The following is a 9,564-nucleotide window of genomic DNA, read 5'->3' on the forward strand; positions in this document are numbered from 1 at the left end:
CTAAATCCAAGGTAAATCATACAAGTAGAGTCGCCACCGCACTTCTATTTATCCAAAGGAATGGTTAGAAAGCTAACAAAAACCTAATAGTTTTAACAAAAACTAGTAAAAGAAACAGAGATCTGGGTAAGGGGGTTGGTTATGCAATGGGAAGGTGTTAGGCACCCAAAACATCCTAGGTACTCCTAGGGAGCCCTTTTCACACTTGTTGCAAAGGTTGTTGTCTTGTGAAAATTTATTTATGCAAACATGATTGAAGAGATGAGAAGAGAATGTACAAGTTATTTACATTTTTGTGTTTGGATGGATAAACCCATTGCCTACGTACCCTCTTATAAAAAGATTAGGATCAAAACCCCGTAGTTCGGGTAAAAAATATCAAACAAATTAGTGGATTGATTGGTCCAAAAGCCTTAAGGTCTTTGTTATCAAAGGGAGAAAACTCAACCTAAAACCACAAGTCCACCATGTGAGGATTGCTTCAACATGCTAGTGAGGGGTTAACCCTATAATAAGCATGGAAGGCTCATTGTCCATCACTAAGGACAAAAGGTGAGTATTACATCTACCACAAAGATAACTCAAACCTAATAGCTAAAGGTTATGGAAAACTTGATTAAGAAAGTGGTCATTGAAACCACAAAGGGTATTTGAATGGGTTATATTTACCAATTAGAAGTATATACACAAATGGTCAAAGTTGACTTAAAGATTCAATTCAAGATAAGTGTTATGAAAAGAAAGTTTGAAAATCAAAAGCATAAGGGTTAGGTTTCTAATGTTGAAAACAATAGTCAAATGTTTGCACAAAAGGGGTTTTAGCTTGGGTTAGGGTGGAGAGATGAAGAAGGAAGACTAAGTCCTACTAAAAAAAAAGGTGAGGGGTAAGAAATGAAAACCACACTAGGAGTTCCTCTCTTGAGATCATAGTGATGATCCAAGTAAGCTCCCATCCTTTGGAATAAGCAAGCACAAAGTATAAGCAATTAAATAAGTCTCATAAGAGATCCTCAATGTATCTTGTAACTTCCACTTGGATGAACATGATAATGATCCTCAAATTAAGCTCAAAAGGGAAACTCCTAGTTCAAGAGCACACGCACAAATAAACAAACATCACACACTATATCCATACAAAAGGCTCAAACAATGGGTGGGCTTTAGTCAAGAGGGGTCATGTCAACCTCGACAAACAAGCCAAACTGTAAGGGGTAATCTGTAGCTCTTAACCACTAACATTGAAAGTTAGGGTGAAGCTGATCAAAGATGGTAAATGAGGATGAGACCTCATGCTCTTAACCCTGGCCAAGGTGAGCTCATGACAAAGAAAGCGTGGGGATCCAGAAAGTGGGATCCTTTTCCACTCGACAGACTCTGGACAAAGATCTTGGATACATGTTCAGAAGCATCAGCACGTACTGCGAGCATAAAGAACGACTCAATGAATAACGGGGGATTGGCTACTAATCCCTTTTATCCGTCAATTGCCTCTTCATGGAGGTCTTATCAAATATCACATGCCTCTCTTGGAGGTCTTTGAGCACAATATTAAACAAACACAAACAGAGCCTCTGAAGGATGACTTGCCAGCAAAATGCCTGCCAAAAAGGTGACAGGACTTCAGACTACATGGAGTAAGAAGCTAACTACCTGAGTGGTGTATCAACCATAATCCAAGTCTCAAGCAAGAGTAAAAGCAAGCAAGCAACTAAGGTACCTGTACAAAGACTAAACAGTTAGTACTTCAGTCATAACCAACAGACAAATAGTGAAACTTTCCCACAGTTTTACAATTCAATGCATGAATGTCTTAGCACTCAAATGAGCACATGAGTTCACCACATCACTTAAAACCCTACAAAACAAACATAGGTCAGAACTCAATGCATTTTGTATTCCACAATATCATCAATGAGTATCCACACCTGAAACAAGTGACAAAGTTAGTTTATGTACCTCCAATCAACACAACAAAACATCAACAAACAAAGTCATAAAAGATGAATTCAAATCCTAACTAAATGATCAAAACAAAACCCAATCTTCTACACGCTACACATTCAAACATTCCATTTAATGTCCTCAAAAGGACCAGCATCAAATCAATAACCAAATGCTTCAAATTGCCTATGCCATGCAATGACAAAAAATATGCACAAAATGAACTTCCAACTTAGAAAATTCATATCAAATCAGAAATGCATGCAATGGCTTTGAGATTTTTTATGCAAGTTCCTCATGTCATTAATATTCAACATGCAAAAAATGAAATCCAGAATGATGCAAAGGCTAGATGAACAAAAATGCACCAATTCAATGTCAAAAATGTGACACAAATTGTCACACTTTTCTCTATGTGTCAAAAAGGATGATAGCATGTGAGAAAAATTCCAAACCAGTGACCAAAAATTCATGTCATGTATGAATGTCAAGCATGCAAAAGATTGGATCAAATGGCTCAACATAGAGAATTTCACAATGCATTGAACACACTAGGTCAAAATGGCACCACATGGATTCAAAACTTCACAAATAAAAATCCAAACATCCAACATTCATGAAATTAACATCAAAAGAAATTATACATCCATACAAATCTATGAAAAAAAATTGGGACTCATTTGGATCATTTTTGCATTTTTTATGAATTAAATGAAATGAACAAAATAATTGAAATATGCATGGAAAATGGATGGAAATTGACCAAACCACAGCCATCAGATACGGCGCGCAATCAATCCAGTGGTCCACATTTAAACACTTGAAGCGCACCGTTTCATTTAATGCGTCAACATGCCACTCAGCGTTCAAAGCATACGCGTGGCTTGGTCAAAGAATCACATCCAATCAAACTGCCATGCCACGAGCCACATGGAATCCATCTCATACAAACCCTAGCACACTCAGACGCCAGAGCTACAACTCCGATCGTCTTCTCCGGCGAGCCAGACGGTGGCTCTACTCAAAAAATTTCCAGAAATGGACAAGGCCTACATCATTCGAATCGTCTTTCCACATAGAATCCAAATATGCAATCAATTCTCCCTAATTCTCTCTAGGTTTTGCAGATCGAAGGGAAACATTTTCTAGATCCAAACTTACAGTTAACCTAACAGCCTCAATTCTCAACCAAATTCAAATCTAATCATATGTACAAGCTCTACACATCAAGATCTACACATCTATAATCTAAAAACATCAAAAGGAGAGGATGAAATTTAAGTCACCTTGAAGTGAAGACCTCTGAATTCGCGCTCTCACAAGTTCATAAGCTCTAGATCAACTCCACTACACTTCCTTTGAAGCTTTGAGCAAGAATCAACAGTTCAAACCTCTTGAATCTTCTTCAATTTCCAAATCCGATCCACATGAAAATGCACATGAACTGCATGGTTTCTTGATGAATTGCAACAAATGAATGATGATTCTTGATCAGTGAAGGATGAGGATCAAGAATATGCAAAGATATTTGAAGTTTGTGTGGAGAAAAATGCAAATCGAAGAGAGAGAAATTTGAGAGAGTTTCTTGAATTTGATCTGAAATGGTTCTCTTGTTCAATTATGATTAGGGTTTGGCCTTTTATATGCCTTGCTAATGACCATGCTAATCACCTTTTCCATTTGTTAATCAAGATTGGTGAGATATGAAGCCAATTGCAAAAATGCAAATGAAGCTCTCCTTGCCATAATACACGTGCACATCCTCATGTTATGATTTGAATTCACTCAAGAGCAGCCAATGGTCATGATTTGATAATTGTTTTGCTTGCATCTCAAGCCAAAAATGAATTGTGAGAATTTGCTTCAAAATGAACATGTATGAAATTATGTGACTTTTGACCATGATTCCTTTGCACAATTGAGCCAAATGATGTCATTTTGAGATGTCTTGAACATGAGAAGCATTTTGCTAAAAGAATGAACCAATTTGGTGCATTGTATCAAAAGTTATGCCATTTTGAATTTCCATGCACACCTTGTGATCAAATGACCATAACTTCTCAACCATTCATCATATGGACATGCATTATGACTTTTTGAAAAGGGGAGACAAAGATATACAACTTTCATGTTCACCAAAAATCCATTTGAGACTTCTTTTACATTGACAAGTCAAGTTGAATGTGGACCAAAAACTTGCCAAATTTGGAAACTTTGAATTATAGGTCATTTTCCATTTTTAGTAACTTTTGCCATGACCTTTGAATCTTTAAGATGGATGTTTAGAATGATGAATATACCACATTTGAACATGATTGAGGTGTCTCAACTCATTTCCCCACCTCATAGCCCTCAGTTGACTGCACAGTTGACTTTTGGTCCTGAGATGACCTTGGAATGTCTTGATTAACTTGAGCCTCTACCACTGGGTGAAATTGCTTCAAAATGAAACCCTAGCTCATGTAAGCTCCTTATAATGATCATGTGATCCTCATCCCAAGAAAATACCTCATCTCTGCACAAAGGATCTTCTTGAAGCTCTTGACCTGGTGATTGCTTAAGCTACAACAAAAGATGTTAGTGACATATTTTTGTGCTTTTTGGTTAGTAAACAAAATGAGAGAAGCAATGATATACAAGACAAGCATGCTTGGTGATCTCAAACCACTCACAAGGAGATCCCTACCCAAAGGCAAAGAGAACCAAGATACTAATGATCCTTGAGGCTATGCAAATGAAATGTGATGATGCCATGAGGGATCTTAGGGACAAAATTGGGGTCTTACAGATGCCCCTATTTAAGGTCATTCTAGCCGGAGAAGTGGAGGTTAAAATCTTTGTCTCGACGGGGTAGAATGGGCTTAAATAATAACAAAGAGACGAATTTTGGTCCCTAAGAGACCTCATGATGCAGATGTATGTATGCAAAACAAACAAACTCTGTGGGGATATGTGTCCACAAAGAAGAAAAGACATCCGAAGAAATTGACAATACATAGGAGTAATACACTCACTGGGGATAGAGACTCTAGGGACTCTCATGGGGATAAGAAAAAGAATAAAAATGCGTGAGCAGGTCACGACTTGAAACTTGGGGAACAGAATTCCAAAGGGAGTAAATCCAATGGAAGGACATCGAGCTGACTCGAAGGTGCATGTGTTGAGGAATATGCCAACACGGCAACATTATCCATAATGGATACTTTAGATAAAAATCTGGATGAAGACAATCCACTCGGGGACTCCGCTGGGGATGTCTAGAAAATGAGACTTTCCTGGGGAAAATCAGCGATATGAGGTGTTACCGGTTACTGGGTAACAAGCTCAATGAGACATGTGATCTGATCACCGGTATAAGGGTGAAAGAACAACAAGCTCGGGAAGAATGAATATCTAAGACCGGTATAAGGGTGAGAGATATCAATCAACCAAATCATCTGAGGAAAACCTAAAAAGATATATCTCAATTCAGGAAAATCTGACTCCGCAGGTGACAAAAGTCATAATAAGGAGCAGAAGGAAGGAACACCAGAGATACCGGTTACTGGGCATATAATAGGTGACCAACCAAAGCGTGAATTGGGGAATATTCCCAAAACACTCATCATCCAAAAAGAGGGCAAAAAGCAAACTCGATTAAGGGATGGACATTCGATTCCAAAACAGGGATACGAATCTTACTCGACTGGGAAGAACAAAAGGCTTCGACCAAAGAGTGCATGACATATACTATCTATTACCGTCAGAACGTAGATAATATACTCGCATGGAAGATTATCCACAACCGGTTACTGGGTTAATAAAGGATAAATCGACCGAAAGAGAAAGGCATCGGGATACCAAAACTAGGTATATAATGATGACCAATCAAGGGGAGCAACAAACATCACTGGAAAATGGTAAATGAAAGAGGACCCGCTGGGGATAAAATTGCTTAATCAGAGCAAATATCCAACGGAAGGAGGGAATATCAATACCGAATATTGGATAATGATAACCGTCAAAGAGAAAGGCACCGGGATACCAAAACTAGGTATATAATGATGACCAATCAGGGGAGAAACAATCGTTACCAGCAAACAGTAAACGAAAGACGACCCGCTGGGGATAAATTGCGCAAATAGGGCATTTATCTGGGCAAAAGAGGGGATATCAATACTGAATATTGGATAATGATAACCGTCAAAGAGGGGATTACATCTACCGGATACTGGGTAGAAAACCACAGAAGAGTAACCGTCATCAACTAGGATGAACAACAAGGTTAACTCTGCAAAGGGGAGAAACTAGGATTTACAACTACCGGTATAAGGGTAGAAAACCACAGAAGAGTACCCGTCATCAACTAGGATGAACAACAATGGTTAACTCCGCAAAGGGGAGAAAGTAGGGTTTACAACTACCGGTATAAGGGTAGAAAACCACAGACTCCGCCGGGGATAAGACGAATGATTGCCGATTAATGAGCAATTATTCATTTATCACAGGGAAACATCAGAGACAGTCACAAGAGGCCAATTTAGGATCAAACCAAAAAGGAAAACTGAATCAAGACTCATCCTAATGAGGATATAACTCAATAGGGCACCCATCCCAATATATGTGTTGGGGGGAAACAAAAACAATCGTCGTCCACGAGGATATAACTCAGTGGGGAGTGCAGAAGGAAAGATAAACACTTTCTGCTTAAGGGACTAACTCTATATTGAGGGATCAGACACCGACATCTGCTTGGGAAATATATCACCAATTAGCAGGGAGATAACAAACAAAAGATATATGGCGAAGAATGTGTTGCATTACGCGAAAAACCGGCGGGAAAAAGACACAGAGCCGCCACCGTGCGTTATTTATCCCAAAGGAGGGAAAGGAAACGCTCGAAGTAAACCTGGAAAGGAATGGTCTCGCGACCAGAGATTGATAGGATCGGGAGTCGGTTATGCGAAGGGAAGGTATTAGCACCCCTACGCATCCGTCGTACTCGACATGATCCACGCTCAAAAGAATAGAATAGGGTTGCTAAACAAAACTGCTCAAAACTGCACGCACTGGAAAGAAACACAGATGAAAGAAGACGGAGAAAGCGGACTCGGCAGGATGTCGCATCCTGGGCCTACGTAGTTTGTCAGACACAAACATCAGAGTCGACGTAGTTCGGGGAAATGGGGAAACGTGCTCGCTAGGATATCGCATCCTATGCATATGTATCTTCTCTAACCAGAGAAAGAATCAGAGCACTCGTAGCTCGGCTAACGCACGCCAAACAAAACACAAACAGGAAACCGACTGCCAATCGCTGGACTTACGTCAGACTCCAAACAAGTAAACACACACGCGAAACTGACTGTCAATCGCTGGACTTACGTCAGACTCCGAACAAACAACAAACAAACGAACGGGAAAACCGAATGCCAATCGCTGGACTTACTTCAGACTCCAAACAAACAACCACACACAGGAAACCGACTGCCAATCGCTGGACTTACGTCAGACTCCAAACACATACAAGGGGGGTTGAAAAAGAAAAAGGGCGCCCGGAGAGATCATCTCATCTCCTGCCTACGTATCTCATCTGGTATGAGGATCAGGGCGATGTAGTTCCCCTTAACAGGGAAAAAACTTCTAACCTTACCAGAGACTAGGGAGATAACAGACTACTAGGGAGACTACGACTCGAGCCTAGAAGTTGTCATGCATACGATCCCTATGTTGAGGTCTCTAATCCTAACTCGCACAGGAAGCAAGCTAGCCTAAACATCAAATAAGCAAACACAAGCACAAGAGAGCAAGCACACACACTATATGCAAACAAGTGGCTCATACAAGGCTGGGCTTTAGTCAAGGGGTCAAATCAACCTCGACAAACAAGCCAACTGGAAAGGGGTGTTATTAGCTCTTAACCCTAACATTGAGAGTTAGGGGGAAGCAGATGAAATGGGAAGTGAGGGTAAGACCTCATAGCTCTTATCCCTGGCCTGGGGGAGCTTCAAACAATGAAAGTGTGGGAGTCCAGAATGAGGAACTCTACTCCACATGACTGGCTCGATATAGAATGATCTTGGGTGTTTATTCAAATGCATCAGCACGTAGTGCGAGCAAGATGAAAAACTCAACTGAATAGCATGGGATGGATTGCACATCCCTTCTATCTGCCAATGCCTCTTCACTTAGGAGGTCTTTGAAGTACAAGGCACAAAGATAAACAAGCACAAACATTGCCTCTTAAGGAGGGCTTCAGACAGGTGCCTGCCAAAATAACATGACAGGTCTTCCAGACTACATGGAGTTAGAGGTCATTACCTAAGTGGTATGCCAACCACAGGAAAAGCAAAGCAACTCAAACAATGAGTTAAAGCGGCTAAAGTACCTGTGTAAACAACCAAACAGTCAGTATAGTATTCAGACAAACAATCAGAAAATCCAACAGTGAGACAACCAATCATCAGACAACATCAATGCAAGGCATAAGATGCAAGGAAATTAAATTGATTCATCATCCATAAGACCTACAAAACAGCAAGGTTAGTCAACCAAAATAACTTGTATCTCAAGTGATGAGATCAAATCAACCAATGTGGCTAATTGCTTGAAACCTGAAACACAAAGTCCAAAAGATGAGAACAAACCACTAGCTCAAAGGCTAGGGTCAAAGGTGGGGAAAAAGTCAAAACAGAAACTAAAACTCAACATGAATCACATTTACTCTATCATGAACATGTCCTAAAAAGGACCAAATCAAAATCATTAAGCATGTTCATTTCATGTGCAAGAGAAGGCAAAGGCAAATTCAAAGCTCACAAATGATCATCATGAATGAAAAATCCACATCAAAACAGAAATGACTCAAACAATTCTGGAAATTTTTATGTGCATTCAGCACATCAAGCACAATCATCATACCAAAAATCAGCATTATCAAAGTTCATTTGATATGAAAATTAAAAGGCATAAGCAAGACATCCAATTGTGTGACACAAATTGTCACACCTAAAGTACATGTGTCCCAAACAGTGAAGACAATAACAAAAAAATGCCAAATAAAATCACACAAATCCATCAACATGTTAAGAATCATCATGCAAAATTTCATGGCATTTGGATCATGTATGAGCATTTTATGATATGATGAATGGAGCAATGTCACAAAAGCATACATGTTCACATAACCAGCCACAATTCAAAATCCAGAAATGGTAAAATCATAAAATCAAAACCATAAGATTCTAGACATTTCAAGGATCAAGCTGCAAAAAATCTGGAATTAATTGGATTATTAACCTATTTTTTATGATTTTTTAAAGATCATGTATAAAATGAAATAAAAATTGCAAAACATAAAAAATAAGGAAAAGAAATGAAGATATGGCAATTGCTGGAAGCAGGACTCGAACTCAGTACAAGAGGCTCAATGAAGCGCGCCTCAAAAGGCTGGCGTTCCAATTATTGACGTGGCGCCACCTCATCCGGTCCAAGCATGTGTGGCAAGGTCAAAGGAACGAGGACCATACAGTTCGCCAACAAGCCTGTACGCGTGGCATCTAACACAGTAATCCCTAGCATTTAAATCCAGAGGGCACATGCACTGTTCACGCCGGCGGAGTTAGGGTGGAAACCACCGTCTTC

Source organism: Lathyrus oleraceus, chromosome 2 (genome assembly GCF_024323335.1).
Source record: "Lathyrus oleraceus cultivar Zhongwan6 chromosome 2, CAAS_Psat_ZW6_1.0, whole genome shotgun sequence".
NCBI classification, from domain to species: domain Eukaryota; kingdom Viridiplantae; phylum Streptophyta; class Magnoliopsida; order Fabales; family Fabaceae; genus Lathyrus; species Lathyrus oleraceus.